Consider the following 18,038-nt stretch of genomic DNA (forward strand, 5'->3'; position numbering starts at 1 on the left):
AGGGTTACCATTTAGAGTTTTCAAACTCTCATCAAAACTTTGGACCTTTTTGCTTTTAATTTTCTGGCTTATTAAGCAAGCGAGATTTACAGGGTTTGTTAGAATTTTTATAACTATACACAAACCACGTTTTATCTTTAATCAACGCATATTCTTTTTCGTGTTTACGTAACGAACATTTGCGCTAAACTTCTTTAGCGCGGAACAAAAGAAATAGCCATGTTTCATCAGCCAACTTCCAGTAATAGTTACGTTTTTTTTTTCATAAGGTGGCAAACGAGCGAGCGACCACCTGAAATCGCTGAAATAGCGAAGTGACCGTTGCTCACAGACATATGTGTTGCCTACCTTTAATCAACGGAGGAGATGATGCACAGAAAGAAAAAATATTTTCCCTTTCCATGCATCCTCTCATCCGGAAATTCCACTTCCACTTCCCATCCTTTTCTTATAAGAAAAAGGGTGGGAAGGGAAAGAGGACTACGCACACTCATTAGACGAAACGTGGAATAGCTACCACTTCACACCTGTCTTCTGCCGTCCCATATTACAAATATAACCCGAGTGTTTCTAAGATAATTTTATAAATAAGAAAATTTCAATACAATTAACGATGAGTTTTTCAGTGATAAAAAGACTGAAAGATTTCGTTGAAATAAATCGTACCAAAAAAAGAATCAAATGTAATGATCAAACGCTTACCACAAGAAGCGATCTTGTTAACTTTATGCCTTTTGTTCGAACAATAATTGAGTTTTGTGAACTTTTCGAGCCGATTTTTTCAATCGACATAAGGGACTGTATAACGTATAATTATGTATTATATAATAAATTTATTTACTTCTTTCTACTTCATTTACATTAACATAATAGAATATATCTGTACAAAAATACATATTTTTTATAATATTGTAGTGAAATCGGTCAATGTTGCATTAAGAAATAAAAATGACGTAAACAAAATCTTCATTTCAAACAAATGTATTGTAGGGTTTTCTTAATAAGAGTTTGGATATCAATCTTTGTTTATTTTATGGCCTGTTACAAGTGAAATGATATACGTATTATATATGTCATAGTATACGTACTATTGTATAAAAAACTAAAGACGTAAAACTTACCGTGGGTTTCTGAGTTCAAAATCTCCGTTTAAAACATAATATTGTTATCTCTGTGTTATCAAAAATGACAGGGATGAAAATATGTTTTATACAGAAATTTTAATGTCAGAAAGTCACGGTACAAACACAAAACGATTCATACGACAAAAGGAGTAACATCTCTTTAAAATTTTCTTAAGATGTGTCACTATTTACGTTGAATCGAAAAGCACTGTAAATATAAAATTTTGAATGGATGATATTTTGTAATAGCTGTCGCTCACGACTCTTCTATTCATTCCTACTATGTTCTACATCTATGCCAAATTTCAGCGAGATCCAAATTCTTGTAACAAAGATCCATCCATCCATACATTCAAACATTCGCATTTATAATATTAGTAAGTTAAATGTAATATACTTAACAAGATAACATTGCATGCGGTGTTAATGAAGTAAAACGATGTACTGCACGAACCAATTACTGCGAACATAAGCTTCGTTGAGATGAACTAATTAATGAAGTCATGTTTGCGCATTACGGTATGTTTTGTGTCAATATTAATAACACATTTCTATAGACCTTTTCAATTATAACGAAATGATTTAAAGCAAACTTTAACATAGTATTGATGAGTGGGCACTTCAACCTGTATTAATTAACTAGCTGTCGCCCGCGACTCCGTCCGCGCGTAATTAACATAAAACTAAAGTAGTCTATGTGTTCTTCCTGATTATGTTTACATCAATGCCAAATTTCAGAGATATCCATAAAGTCGTTCTGAAGCCAACAAACATTCGCATTTATAATATTAGTAAGATTTTATACACTTTTAAACTAAACTGTTATATTATTATTATTATTAAAAAAAAACACAGCTAAACACTCACGTATATACGCGAAATAATACCAGTACCACTCATCCTGATGAAGGGCCCCCGATGGGCTCGAAACTAGTCGGTGCCGCCACCGGACGTATATACGTGAGTGTTTAGCCGTGTTTATATTAAGTTTAGTATAATGTCTCACGAAAGTTTGAATAATTTAATAGTAAGATTTTGCCCAAAATTTATTCATTTTTTTATCTGACTAAAAACTTTTTAACTCGATAATTAGACAACATTAACGGTTGTATAAATTATTTACTAAATACTATTTCAAATAATTTAACCAATCTAATTTATGAAAATGTAATGCACGAGAAACTATCACAATTCTGAATTTAATTGAGTGACGTAAGCAAGTTACGTGGAAAATTGAACATGACGCAAATTGTAGGGGTTGAATATTATCAAGCATGTATGTACTTTAGCATTAGCGTAGATTTTCACAACCATTTATTTTTGTATAAGATGCAATCTTTAGAGCTTTCTTGAGCACTTTTAATGATTTTAAAATAAATAAGCAAACCTGCGTATTCTCGTCGTTCTTACGGTGAAGGAAAAGATCATGATGCGACCTGCACATATCTGCGAAGAAACCAACCCAGGGTCAACTGGGCCAGCGTGTTTTAAGGCCTAGTCACCTTTGGGTTTGTGTAGGTGTAGTGTAGCGACTTTGAGTAGGATCCGAGCTCCTTTATAGGTACATATAATGAGCTGATGATGTGGTACAACCTTAGTTTTTTCATCACTTATAAAAAGTATTACTTATTTAAATTTCAATACACGACCTTAATTCTAAAAAGGATCGTAAGAAGTAACATTTTGTTTTTACGGGTCTCGACTTATACGTGAAATAAAAGATCTTGTACAATCCAACGGCTGTTGAATAAATATTTATGAATCTTTGGAATTCGTTACGGAATCCCTTCTCAATTTAACAAATTGGTCTTACCTTTACTGAACAATTTCTTGTTTCAGAACAAATTGAAGATGAAAAATTAAAAAAAAATAACATATCCAAATGTTTTATTTAACTATACTAGCCGCGACTTTGTCCGCGACTCTGTCCAAATAAAAAAGAATTAGAAGTAGCATATGTTTCTTCCAGGCTCTATGTTTGTAGCAAATTTCATCGAGATCTATTAAGCCGTTCAGGACATACCTTTAAATAAGCATCCATCCATAGAAACATTAGCATTTATAATATTAGTAAGAAGTACGATAGATTAAAAATAACAACAAAAATAATAACATTAAATGTTCGTACAAAATATTATAATATAAATTGCTTTTAAGATATCATCTCAAAGTAACTCATTTATCTGTCAATTTTCTGACATTATAATGAGAATATTAAATGAAAGCTACGTTGTCTTGCTTCGATTACATAATGAACATGTTTGATAATATAAACTCGACTCCTTAATAATTTAAATGTTCATTTTACACCTGAAGATGCTTTTAATTTGAAAATTAGGAACATCCATTTCATATTTAAATTAAATAGCTGTTGCCCGCAACTTGTGGAATTTAGAAAAACTAAATTAATAGCCTATGTGTTCTTCCAGACTATGCTCTATATCAATGCCGTATTTCATGTAGATCCGTTGAGCCGTTCTCGACATACCTTAAAACAAACATCCATCCATCCATCAAAACATTCGCATTTATAATATTAGTAAGATGTATGATTCGAATAACATACATACCCTATATGTTAATATATCAAGATTTAAAGTTTACGATTTTGATTTAAAAAAAAGAATTTGAAATTATAGTTGCGCAGAAAACATTTTTTTAAATAACTTTTCTACCAATCTAACTCAATCGTAAGGCGATGCTCAATTTTATCATCCTTAGATGCTTTTACCTCCCAATAAATTGTGTAGCGTTCGCACCTTTTTATACAATAAATTCAAGTATAATAATTTATCATTATTTTTAAATTTATTAACAATCCTAAACGATTTTGAAAACATCTTATCTAAGTTTCTCTTTGATAATTTCAAGCATCCATTTATATTTGCATTTATATTTTTAAACAACAAAGCTAAGCTTATTTGTTCCTATTTAAACGCGTATTAACTATGTTAGAATATTAACAGCGCGGTCGAGCCGCTTTGATAAAAGAGGTAATTATGCAGAAAGCTCCGCTAAAAGTTAAAGTTACAAAGGCGATGTTTATTTTTTCTGTCCTTTGCACAACGAAACTTTAAGTAGAACATCTATTAAATGTTAAAAGAAGAATTATAATGAATAAATTTTACGTTAAAATACACTTTTCCTTTAAAATTTTATTAGGATTTTAAATTTATCAACGCATTTATAATATGAAAATTAATTAATAAGGTATGGTTTACTTTCACATTTAAATTTTAATTAAAGGCCCAAAGACACGTTTCACGTCACAAGAGAGTGTCGTTGTATCACTAGACATAGTCCCTAGTCCTTTGGAGAGCCTAAAGCCCTATCTAGATAGAGCCTCCGAAAGGATTTTAGTACATTAATTCTCACATAATTTTTTTTTCACAACATTAAGCGGAAAACTTCTTGAATTTCTCATCACTTAGATACCAAAAAAATGTATACTCTCTTATTAGTCGCAATCCTTCGTGTAATTAATCCTTATTTGTGGTGTATTCCTTTACAAGTTACACCGCAGCGCGTATCCTCGGTAACAAAGCTTAATCGTGAAATTCGTAAGCAAATTTAGCGATGTTCGTGTTATACAAATGTTGTTAATGAACGTAGAATTAATTATCTTAATTACTTTCTAAGAAAATTAACCTTGACGCGTGTGAGACAATACGTTTTAGTTACGAATATATAACTTGTACTAGCTGTCGCCCGCGACTCCGTCCGCGCGGGATTAAAAATAGATGTTGGTTTCTCAGACCTACTATGCTATACTCTACTATGCTCACAAAATTTCATGAGAATCGGTCAAGCCGTTTCGGAGGAGTATAGGTACGAAAATTGTGACAAGAGAATTTTATATATAAGATATAACGGCTGAATGGATCTCGATTAAATTTGGCATAGATATAGAACATAGTCTGGAAGAACACATAGGCTAATTATTATGTTTTTAATACCGCACGGACGGAGTCGCGGGCGACAGCTAGTAGCAATATAAGCATGTTCAAGTACAATTATCTATTTTTATACAATACATAACATTTATTGTATATAACATCTCGTCTAGCAACAGCGTCGTGCATAATCGTATTACTAACACAAGAGTGAACATACCACGCCTTTGTGATTTGACGCCGAGGCGCTCTTCTGCTGCATTACATGCTACTATGCTGATATGAACAGAATGCTCTATTTCTTTTATATTATCCTAGTAACGCAGCGTCGCTCAGTTAGAGCCCCCGTACACTAGAGACTTTTAATCGCCCGATAGTTTGTGCGCTTAATCAGTATGAGCATATTTGGAGGTGCGCAATTACAACGATTATATGCTCATGAAGCGCGCGATCACACTATCGGGCGACTAAGTCTCTAGTGTGAGTGGACTCTTAAACAGACAAATAAAAAATCGCACGTCATAGGCTATATGACATGCGATTGACAAATAATAAAAAGGACTTTCTAGTGATTTTATAATCAGTTCAATAGTTTTTTTTTATTAATTGGAACAAATGAACAAGTATTTATTGATTTGGGGCAATTTTTTGACGATGGTTTCACAAAACCTTGTTTGATTTTACCCAATAAATACGCGAAAACTTAAAACCATTATTGCGTTTTAATTATTTTAAACTAGCTGTCGCCCGCGACTCCGTCCGCACGGAAGAAAAAAAAACAAATAAGAAGCCTATGTGTTCTTCTAGACTATGTTCTATATATGTACCAAATTTCATCATAATCGGTTAAATTGTTTACATATTACAAATATAGATGTTTTATTTAACTATATTAGCTTTTTCCGCGACTCCGTCTGCGCCGAATAAAAATAAATAGAAGTAGCCTATGTGTTCTTTCAGACTAGGTTCTACGTCTATACCTTCAAACATCAGTCCATCCAAACATTCGCATTTATAATATTAGTAAGATGTCTGTATTTTTATACAAAGAAATAACAAATTCCTAAAAGAATTATCTATACAAAATGTATCAAACAATAAAAGCATTACATTTTTGTTTAGCATTTAAGGTTATTGCACCTGAAAACTTAAAACCTTCACAGCGAGGTTGAGCTGATAAGCGCGTAATTATGCACCGACCTAAGCTTGAAATTAACATTGCAAAAACCGCTTCATTTCTTATTTTTTATTACAACGAACTCTGTAAAAAGAACTTAACAATTAAAATACAAAAATAGAATACAGTTTTTTTATAATAATATGAATTTTTATTTTACAATTTTATTTTTGCAAATATGAATTACCTCTGATTAGGACCGTAGTTTTTTTTATTAACATTAAGATATGAAATAATAGAAAATAACCAGAGTTATCATATGGTAACAAAATAAACACAATATTAAGATTTTTATCTAATATTTTACTTAATATTACGAAGGTATAGATCTATAGATAGATGGATGTTCGTAAGAATTCAGAAGAGCTGAATAGATCACAATGAAATTTGGCATTGATGTAGAACGTAGTCTGGAAGTACACATAGGCTAACAAGCACACATAAGTTTTTTTCCAAGCGGACGAAGGCGCGGGCGATATACACAATGGAAAATGATCGTAGTTATGTGTTACTTTTGACTGTTAAATATTAATCATTAAAATGGGGGATACGGCGTGAAACTTCCAAAAACTCAATCGTTGTTCGCACAAAGGCTCGACAAATGATGAGTTGCCCTTGTGGTGGGTTTAATAAATAACTTTAAACATTCTTGGTAACAAATTTTCGATAGAATCCTGATAAACGATAAAGTTTTGAAGGTAAGTCCCTTTAAAGGATTTTTAATATAAATTATTTTAATTAAGCAATATAAATGTAAATATTCTACGTTCCTATTTTATTCCTATTTTATGTGAATATGTTGTCCACATAAATACCGCGAAAATTACTCCGAACAGAGAGGACGAGGAAAATAAAGCTCAAAAGTATTTTGTTTTGATAAATTCCTCGGGTCCAAATTCCATTAAAAATATTTTTGAAAGAATTTTTTACTTTGGGTTCACGTTATTTTAAGGATAAAACTGGTCAAATTTGAATACGAAAGTTACGTAAAAGAATATATATATATACATATATTTAAGATATAAGAACATATATTTAAGACATTTTGTACTTATAGATGTCTATTTCCTAGTATGATATTTTTGGCAGTAAGTTTCAGGTATTCTATTTAGTTCTAGTTCCATTCAGTAAACGTAGGAGCAAAAAATAGTTTAATATAAATAGGAATGCCAGTATGAGATAGAATACAAATTCTCTCCTGTAATTCCATCCACTTTCGTAATGCGATATCTCGAGTTTCGTAGGGAAGTTGGAAAGTTAGACAACTCCACGAGCGATGTTGTGAATTCAATGAGGAATATTTATTGTACGAGAATGTTTTATAACTATAGTGTCTACAATTTTGTTAAATATAAGTATTGAAATTAAATTTACAGACATAACATAATTGTATGAATTATCTAGAAACACTTTTTTATTTTTTTTAGGAGAAAGGTGTCGAAGAGGTGAAGAAGGGTCTGATTGTTTATCAGCGGATCATCATCATTATCAGCTCACTACACATCCTCACTGAGAAGCTTGTAGCCTACCCTAAGATAGAGGTGACTAGGCCATAGTCAATCACTCTACCCCAGTGCAGGCTGACTTCACACCTATTTTTAAATTTTTCACACACATATACAGGTTTCATCACGATGTTATCATTCACCGTTAGAACATCAGATCAGCGGATTGCCTCATATTAGCTGACCTGCCTATGGGCATCCGCAACGCGAGAGGAACCGCGTTCACGGCATTTAAGGGAGGACTACATTCTTAATTGATTATAAAACGTACATATTTTTCGTACGTAATATACTTACGTTTCGTACGTAAATATACTTACGTCCCAATGTAACTGAACAATCTCATTGTCAAGTGTAACAAAAAATTGTTAGACGAAAAAATTGTGTCAGACAAATAAGACACAATTTTTCACGTCTCATCCAGACAAGCAAACATCCATCTCTCTACTTCACATTGTGATTGACGGATGCGTTGATTTTATCTGTTTTAGTTAGATTGATAACAACCAAAGTTATAATATATCTTAAGATAAAATGTAATATTTTACCACAATAATAGGACGTATCACAATAAAAAAGTGTACTGAAAATGCTCCGAATGTGAGAAATTTTAATGAACCAAAAATGACACACTTTCGTGAAAGTTTTAACAAACAAAATGTCCCATTCAGAACCATTTAACGTTAATGTAAGGTTAGGTACAACTAAATCGGTACTAAGAGAGATAACTTAACGGTTGTTTCATCATCATCAGCTATATGTCCCCACTGAGGGCTCGGAGCCTACCTTAAGTTAAGGGTGATTAGGCCATAGTAAACCACGCTGGCCATTTCGGTTGGTTGACTTCACACATATCTTTCAATTTCTTCTCAGATATGTGCAGGTTGCATCACGATGTTTTCCTTCACCGTAAGAACGTCGGATAAATGTACATATGTAAATCGGAAATTGAAAAACACTTTGGTACAAGGCGGGATGCGAACCCAGGACTTGCATATTGCAAGTCAAGTGCTTGACCCTTGAGCCACCGACGCTCTGAAATTAAAATATGACGATGTAAGTTCCGACATTTTAAAAACTATTTTGTACTTACTCCGTCTACGCTGTAATGTAGCCGTTATTAGTTAATTTACAAGGACTCGTTAAAAATTTCGGCGTTAATTACCAAGTTCAAAAGTGACAAGTTATCCTTGACATAATTTAAGTGGCAATTAAAATTCTAACACTTTTGCCTGAAAACACTTAAACGTGTAATTTGGTGAAAAGGAGACATGTTTAAAGAAGTATCAAGAGCTTTTTAGAGGTAATTATTTTAGTATTTTATGTTGTAATTTCTATTTAAATGTACTAATGAACACTTTATGTACATGTATGTAAAAGAAAATAATTCAAATAATTTAAAATTACTATAGAAAGTATATCGTAAGATACTTATTTGGGAAGTCTTTCTAGAAAAAAAATTTGAAACTGTTTTTATTACTTACTACCTATCGCCCGCGACTCCGTCCGCGTGGATATATAAAAAAAACTTAATTAGTGTAGCCTATGTGTTCTTTAAAACTATGTTCTATACATATGCCAAAATTTAATCGAAATCCGTTCAGTCGTTCAGATGTCTTCAAACACCATTCCATCCATCAACATCACATCCATCTAAACATTCGCATTTATAATATTAGTAAGTTAAATAAAAAGCAGATCTTCAAGGCGTTAAAATATAAATAGTTTAACTAACTAGACTTTCTTTTATATATATGTGTAGATTACAGCGACATCCTAATCTTTGTCTCAACATTAATAAAAAGTTTCTTTGTTGCTTTTTGAAGTCACTAAAACTTACTGCATAACGTGTTTACATTCCCCATGTCCGAAGCGTATTAACAAAGTTAGGTCTGACAATTTCACCCAGTTACGCAGTTAGATGACGTTATTCGGGAGATAACGTACTTATAGGCTTACGTAGGCTTTTTCTATTGAACAATAGGCGTATAGAATAGATTGACCCATTTTTTTCTATACGTCGACAAACTGTAGGGTATCTTTATAATATACAAAAAAATTAACTTTATATGCCTGTTATGAATAATGGAATAGACAGAGTTTACCTTGACATATATAATAAAAAAATTCAAAGGATTTTGGAAATGGTTTAAATTTGTATTTTTAGAAATATAAAAAAAAATTCAGAATTAAAAAAAAAATTGTAGCAAACACTATAACACAATTACAAGTTGCTATTGCAATAGTTTTATTTTTTAATATATTAAAAATATAATGCGTTATTTCTTTTACCTTTTTTCTTCCTGACTATATCTGTGGAAAATTATTGCTATACTAAAACCTGTCCGTTTAACCTCTGACCTAGTTTCCTTTGTCACTTGTAAGCTTTCAGACAGCTTTTGTGGTGAAGCTTTCTGTGGAAAGTGCGATTCATCGTCGACCAATAAAATGAAGAGGAAAATTTAAAAGACAGTTCTATGAAATACTTTATTTCTCTTATAACAACAAGTGACATTCTTCATAGCTTTTAATATTTTAAAAGTTCTTGATAACTTTTATTATTAATAAGCGTTAATTTTCGTCACAACTCTTACTAATATTATAAATGCGAAGGTTTAGATGGATAGATGGATTATTTGCAGGTATCTTCGGAACGGCTAAACGGATATCATAAAACTTGGCATACATAGTACATAGTCTGGAAGAACACATAGGCTTCTAATTATAGTTTCTTTTTAATTCCGAGCGAACGGAGTCGCGTGCGACCTCTAGTCTCCATATAAAACATATCGTCATCCCTGTCATTACCTTTAACAAAACAGAGATAAAGATCTAAACGGGGATTTTCAAAAAACTCACGATAAATCATACTAAAAGTTGTGTTGTCAATTCTCAAAACTTAGATAAAAGATATAAAAACAATTATAACAACGTATTTTCAATAATTATAGAAGAGATCAGGAATCAATTTTGGTAAATAACTTATTAAAATTTGTGTCATAAACAATATTAGTCATTAAGTCTTACGATAATTTGTTAGAAGGAATCGACGTATACCGGAACATCTTACCCCTTGTCTTCGATTTAATTTAAATTAAATCCCCAGCAATAAAGGACCGGGTGCTATTAAATAAAAGACCACGACAACTTTGAAAGTGAACTTCAAAGAGGAAAGTTTTTCCTTGATATCTGAAATGTCAGTTTTATTAAATTTACATTATTCCAACCGCTGTGCCATCTAGCTATCTTTATATATTCAAGCAACGTTACTAAATATGTATATTTTGTAAGAATAACCCCTAGTTAGCACTGGCGCAATAAGTATTTTTTATAAGAGAAGGGAGCAAACGAGTTGCCGGAACACCAAGGTGATCAACGACACATCTGCAACATCAGAAAAACTGCAGATGCGTTGCTAGGTTTTAAGGAAATGGTATGCTCGCTTCGTGAAGGACCTTAGGGGTTGGTTTGGAAACACCGCCGAGGACAGTGGAGAACATATAAATCATATTGTTATATTTGTTTTCAAAAGAAAATTAAATGGACGATAATGTGTTTTTTTTTCATATTTCGACGATGAGACACCGCAGTGAACTAGACATGTACATCTTTTCCGTTGTCCTGTGTTTAAAAAAAAAATGTATATTTTTTGTAATTTTTTCTCGACTCTGGCATAGAGTATTCAATAACGTATTTTTCTTCGGTTTTTGTTATCGAAGACGCACGTGAAGGTGAGATAGGAAAAGTTTCCAAACTCGATTGTACGCAGAAAAGACGAAAAGGTTAAGCCGATCCCTGTTGTGGCAAACGATTCACGGATCACAGAATTTAGTTCTATAAATGTTTACCCAGACTAAAACATTTTATTGAATTTAACGTGTAAAGAGCAAAATACGATCGAATCGATTCTTTTCTTTTCTGTTTAAAGTTTTATTCAACAAATGTTACTTAAAATACTTACGAGAGAAAATTAAGAAGAGAATATTCAGTCTGAATTCGTCCACTGGTGTACGTAGGCATCGATTGCCACATTGGCCACAATCGCGGGAGTCCTACGCCTACCTACCTACGCTGCCTCGACCCGTCCGCGGCCGCCTCTCTAGGACTTTTCGGGCCCATCGGACGTCCGTTCTGCGGGCAATATGACCGCATTAAGGATTACACTAAAATAAAATTCTCTATTTATTTATTTATTTCGATCGTTACATTGAATTTTAATCCATCATTTGAAGTATTTGAAAATGATGAGTAAATTTGAATTTGCAATGTTTTCATCCATTTACGCCAGAAGGGACTAATCCCAATTCAAGTTTAAAATTTTCCATCCATCCGCCTCCGGATTACGCGCCGCCGTAAATCCGCACCAAAATTTGTTTTGTTCGCTATGTAAATAAATGCAAAAACTTCGTACTTTCGCTTTTTATTCATTTTATCGTTTCAAAAACAGTCGTTAATTTCTTTAAGAATTATTGTTATGATCCATTTTTTTTAATCCTCACGACAACATATCAATCAGATGGAATATCTTGACATACTGACAGTCGCCCGCGTCTCAGGTCGTACGGCATTAAAAAAAACTTAATTAATAGCCTATATGTTCTTCCAGACTATGCTCTACATCTATGCCAAATATCACCGAGATCCGTTCTGCAGATACCTTCTAAAAACATCAATCGAAACATTCATTTTTTAATAATCTTGCTTCATACTGATATTAAAAATGCAAATGTACGGATTGTTTGAAGGTAACTCCAGAACGGCTGCATAGATCTCGCTGAAAGTCATAGATATAAAACACAGCCTGGAGGAACACATAGGCTACTATGTTTTTAATTCCGCGCGAAAGGATTCGCTGGCAACAGCTAGTAGTTTATATCAGGTGTGTTGGCAGTTTTAAAAGTTACAAATTTAATTTGATCTTACTTTATCCTCCAATTTCCAGTTCACAGCATAATTTAGTTGGAAAGTTAGTTCGAATATATTAAGTTGCGAGCTTGTTCGAATAGTTTTACTAAACATTCCACTAAAACTTTTTATTGTGTAATTTTGTATAATACGTGTTACACGCTTATGTGATAACACTTTTTCATTATGTACATAAATATAAAATGAAAGACAGTATATAAAAGACGTCCTATTGTTTCGTTGTTCGAATTTCTCTGTTTAATATTTTGGTTACAAATTGCAGACTTCAGAAGTAATACACAGATTTGTTCAATTCTTTTATATTTTTATATTTAATGTTAACTAGGTTTTGCCCGCGACATTGTCCGCGCGCAGTTAAAAATCTTAATTAGTAGCTTATATGTGTGTTTTGACATTATGTTCTACATCTATGCTAAATTTCACCGAGATCAGTTTAGCCGTTCTGTAGATACCTCCTAATAAACATCCATCTAAACTTTCGCATTTGTAATAAAAGTTTTTAACAGTGGTAGAGCCCGCTTTAACATCTTCGCACAAATTGGCCCGGCTCGCCCGGTGAAATACCACGACCACATAGACACAGGCGTGAAGTGGAAGCAATTCCGCGTTTTGTCTGATGAGTGTGCGTCCCGGTGGCCTAATTTTAGTCCTCTCTCCCTTCGCGCCCTTTTTCTTATAAGGAAAGAATGGGAAGTGGAAGTGGACTTTCCGGATGAGAGGATGCATGGGATGGGAAAATATTTGCTTTCTATGCATTCTCTCCTCCGTCGATTAAAGGTAGGCAACGCATATGCAATTGCGTCTATGGGCAACGGTCACTTCGCTATTTCAGCGATTTCAGGTTACCGCTTGCTCGTTTGCCACTTTATGATATAAAAAAAAATAAGATTGAACAATATAATTTTTTTACGTATGAATGTAATAAATCTACTCGTACATTACTCATAATAATTCACCGCATTCAATACCTTCCATTGTGCCAGGGTTCAAGGTTCGTTGACGTTACACAAAACAGAATTTACATGTTCCTTGCCTCGTAAATATTCATGTAGTTTCCATGGTATTGTACTACTAAGATTGTGCTACATACAATATTGATTGCAGAAAAATAGAAATTCTTTGGTCTTTTAGCAACATTGTTTTTAATAAAATTAAGTAAACCGAATGTTCCCATGGGAAATCTACTCGTTTCTTTGTACACTCGAGGATGGTTAGTAAAGGGTTTTATTTTTTTATAACCTCATATCTTACTAATGTTATAAATGCGAATATTTGGATGGATGGATGTTTGTTTGAATGTATCTCCACAACGGCTGCATAGATCTCGCTGAAATTTGGCATATGTGTAGTAACATAGTCTTAAAGAACACATATTCTACTGATTAAGTTTTTTTTTAATTCCGCACGGACGGAGTTGCGGGCTGTCGCTAGTACTTTTTATATTTCTTTCATCACCAAAGAGGTTGATTAATACGACTTTTAATTATACGAATTAGTGCATGATAAACTTTGAAAATTAATATTACGTACGAGAACAAACGTTGAGATTTACGATAATATTACAAGGGTTGCGTTAATAGGCTTTATTAAGTTTACCCAAACTTAATTGCCTTTGTTAGGGGAATATATATCTCGTGATATCGCCATAGTTTCTGTCAGTTTGCCCATTTAGGAACACCTAGTGTAATTATTAAACCAGTTATATACTTTATGGAAGGTATTTATATTAAAATAAAATAATATTATTAATCAATAATTTGATTAAACCTAAGCTGACATTAAGTGCCTTTTATCTTTTATACTAAAGTGATAATAACTATTTGAACGTGATTATTGCAGTATTCATTTATGGTCTCAAAATATAAACATTCTTGAATTCTTACCTTATTATGACTTATATTCGTAAAACTCATGTTTATCTTTGCGTATAGAGATAAAAAACAAACTCATTGAATTGAATGTTGGCGGAAAATAGTCCTTTCTTATGTAGACGCCACAAACAATAAGTAACGTGTTTGTGCACGATGTCGTCTGACAATTGGTCCTCCGTCTTCTCTGTGTTACCATAATGTACGAGCTATTCTACAAGTTATACATACAAACTAAATTAATTAAGTTAATTAGTCATTTAATTACTGTAAGAATGTAAATATAATTTATTTTATTTTAGTTGTAACATATAATACATATAGTAAGATGTGTTTTTACTAACGTATTTGGTAGACGTTCAAAGCAATTATTACCAAAAATATACATACAAAACAATACTATAAATTAATGTTTGTACAAATCTGTACTTATTTGTGTTTCATTACTAATTTAAACATATAATATTGAATATAATTATTGAATTGTGCTTTATCATAAACTAGCTGTCACCCGCGACTACGTCCGCGTGGATATATAAAAAATGTAATATATAGATAAATTAAATAAAAAGCAGCTCTTCAAGGCATAAATTCAAAAAGAAAAAGAAAAGATTAAATAGTATCCTATGTCCGTCTGCTGGCTCTAAGCTACTTCCTCACCAATTTTCAACCATATAAATAGTGTAATTTTATATATATAAATAGATAAATAATTGGCAAATGAGCAGGCGGCCACCTGAATTCGCCGAAATAACGAAGCAACCGCTGGCCAATAGACATCCGCAATTTCATATGCGTTGCCGACAAAAGATGCACAGAAAGCTAATGTTTCCCCTTACGTCTTCCTTTAAATACACTTTCCCTTCGGATTCCTTCCTTACAAGAAATGGATGGGAAGGGAAAGAGTTCTAAAATTAGGTAATTGCTAAAAAAAATAGAAATAGGCAATGGAAAGATCATATTGTATAGACGTAAAATAATTTATATTGTGCATAAAAATTTCACAACCACATTGGTCCGTTCATGAATATTTTAGAGAACAATGGCCGTGATATAACTCGAAGTATGTGCAGAATACATTTATACTAACAAACAGTATATAAGTGTTCCTTGTTATACGTCATACATACGCTATTGATTGATATATGAACTGTCAACTACGTCAATTCGAACCTTTTACGTAGTAGAAAGAAATAGAAATAGAGACGAGTGTAATGTCATATGATTCGTCTTCCTCCCTCGAGTGTTAAACGATTACAGTCTGGGTTTTTTGGTTGTTTAGTGCTTCATAAACACACAGCTGCAATTAAGAAACAGTTTTTTTATTATATTATTGTAGATGTACATAACTAGGTGTCCACGACTCTGTCCGCGTGAAATTAAATAAACATAATTAGTAGCCTATGTGTTCTTCCTGACTATGGCCAAAATTTAGCGAGATCCATGCAGCCGTACTGAAGATACCTTCAAACAAAAATACCATCCATCAATCCATCTAAACATTCGTATTTATAATATGGAATTTTTGGAAATTAGATGCTCTGAAGGTAATTTGTTGCCTGAATATATTTTTTATTTTTCTGTTTATATTAACTTTTAATTACTATCCATTGGGTTAAAAAAATAAGGTAAAACGCCACGCTTGATGCAAGTTATCGTTTGTAATAAAATACAGCTCCAAAGAGAATGTTCGTTGGAAAACCAAAGTTTTACCATCAATCAAACTTTTACATTACCGAGACATTGCGTTTTACAACTTACCCAAACTCAGAAAAACCAACAACAAACTTTTATAGACAAAAATGAAAACAATAAAAGGAGTAATAAATCGATGTTTAATAATTTTTATAAAGAAAAAGACGAATACAAAATTAATCAATAAAATTAAAACCTTCCAATTTGTTAGAAAACGATAAGATAGACGGAGAATTATTCTTCGCTTCTCGTTTATAATTACGAAAATAATGAAATTTTTACATTTCTGATATCTATATAAGTTTTACGTGACATATGAATATTATTACTTACTTTTAAGACTAAATGCCTTGTTTTTTCAATCATCTTTTTTTCATTTCAACTATCAAAGCTTATTTTTTGGGTTTGTTCACAAAAAAATCCTCTATTAAACCTACATGTAAAACAACAAAAAAGTAATAAATCTCTAGCTAAGCGCCCCAAGCAAGGGTTGCTTTGAACGTATTGTTTTTCTTTTGTTTAAGTTAACTCAAGCCGAGTGTGTTTGTTTGAGCCTACCTACGTTAATATTATATTACTTGCTTGTTCAAATATCATACATAGCAAAACTTAATAGCCAATCTTGGATAGCCAAAAAATACTTCCGTACAAATTTTTTATTAAATTAATATTTGTAAAATATCTTACTTCTTACTCATATTATAAATAGGAATGTTTAGATAGATGGATGGATGGACGGATGTTTGTTAGGTCTCTCCGGAACGGCTCAACGGACCTTGATGAAATTTTGCACCGATGTAGAACATAATCTAAACCAACATATAAGCTACTTATTGAGGTTTTGTTATACATTACGCGCGGAAGAAGTCGCGGGTGACAGCTAGTGTTTTCAATAATACCTATTAAAAATTTAATAGTTTCTATTGAAACGATAACCTGATTCAACCTATAGCCTGATAGCCTGAGCAATTCAGTACTGTAGTTTTATCGAGCTACTACATTCGCGCAACATGCCTGCATGCATGACACACTGCGCTCTGCACATTCCGTCTGCGCGGATTAAAAAAAACTTAATTGGTAACCTACGTGTTCGTCCAGATTATGTTCTACATCTATGCCAAATTTCATCGAGATCAATGTAGACGTTCTAGAGATAAACAAACATCTATCCAAACATTCGCGTTTATATTATTAACATTTTTCCATTTACTAATTTCCCAAGAGACTGGGGTTACGATGTAGAGTTTTGTTAAAGATCGATACTTAATACCATAATGTTTGATGATGAAATTAAATTATTGGGTTCAGAAGCTAAACTTTGGCTCACATTGTCTAAAAATGCGTAGTTTTATTGGATGTGACTGCGTTCGTGGAATTTAAAAAGTAAACTAAATACTTAGTTTATGTGTTTTTCAGACAATGTTTCATATATGTGTCAAATTTCATCAAGATCCGTTGTGTGGTTTCTGAGTTACCTTCCAACAAACATCCATCCATCTAAACTTTCGCATTTATAATATCAATCTTGTATATAAAATTCTCGTGTCACAATTTGCGTTCCCATACTCCTCCGAAACGGCTTGACCGAATCTCATGAAATTTTGTGAGCATATTCTCAGAGAATCGGAAAACATCTATTTTGAATCCCGCGCGGACGGAGTCGGAGTCGGAGTACGTGCGACAGCTAGTAAGTTGATAAAAAAAATTTTAGAATGTTAAAAAAAACGACATATCTGTAAGAAAAAAATAATTTATTTCATTAAAGTATAAAAATTACTTCTTGCAAAATTACAAATAAAAAAATAATCCTTCACACAAATCGATTGCATAAATAAAGGTACGTATATGCG

This window comes from Papilio xuthus, unplaced genomic scaffold (assembly GCF_000836235.2).
Source record: "Papilio xuthus unplaced genomic scaffold, Pxut_1.1 DF825928.1, whole genome shotgun sequence".
Lineage (NCBI taxonomy): Eukaryota > Metazoa > Arthropoda > Insecta > Lepidoptera > Papilionidae > Papilio > Papilio xuthus.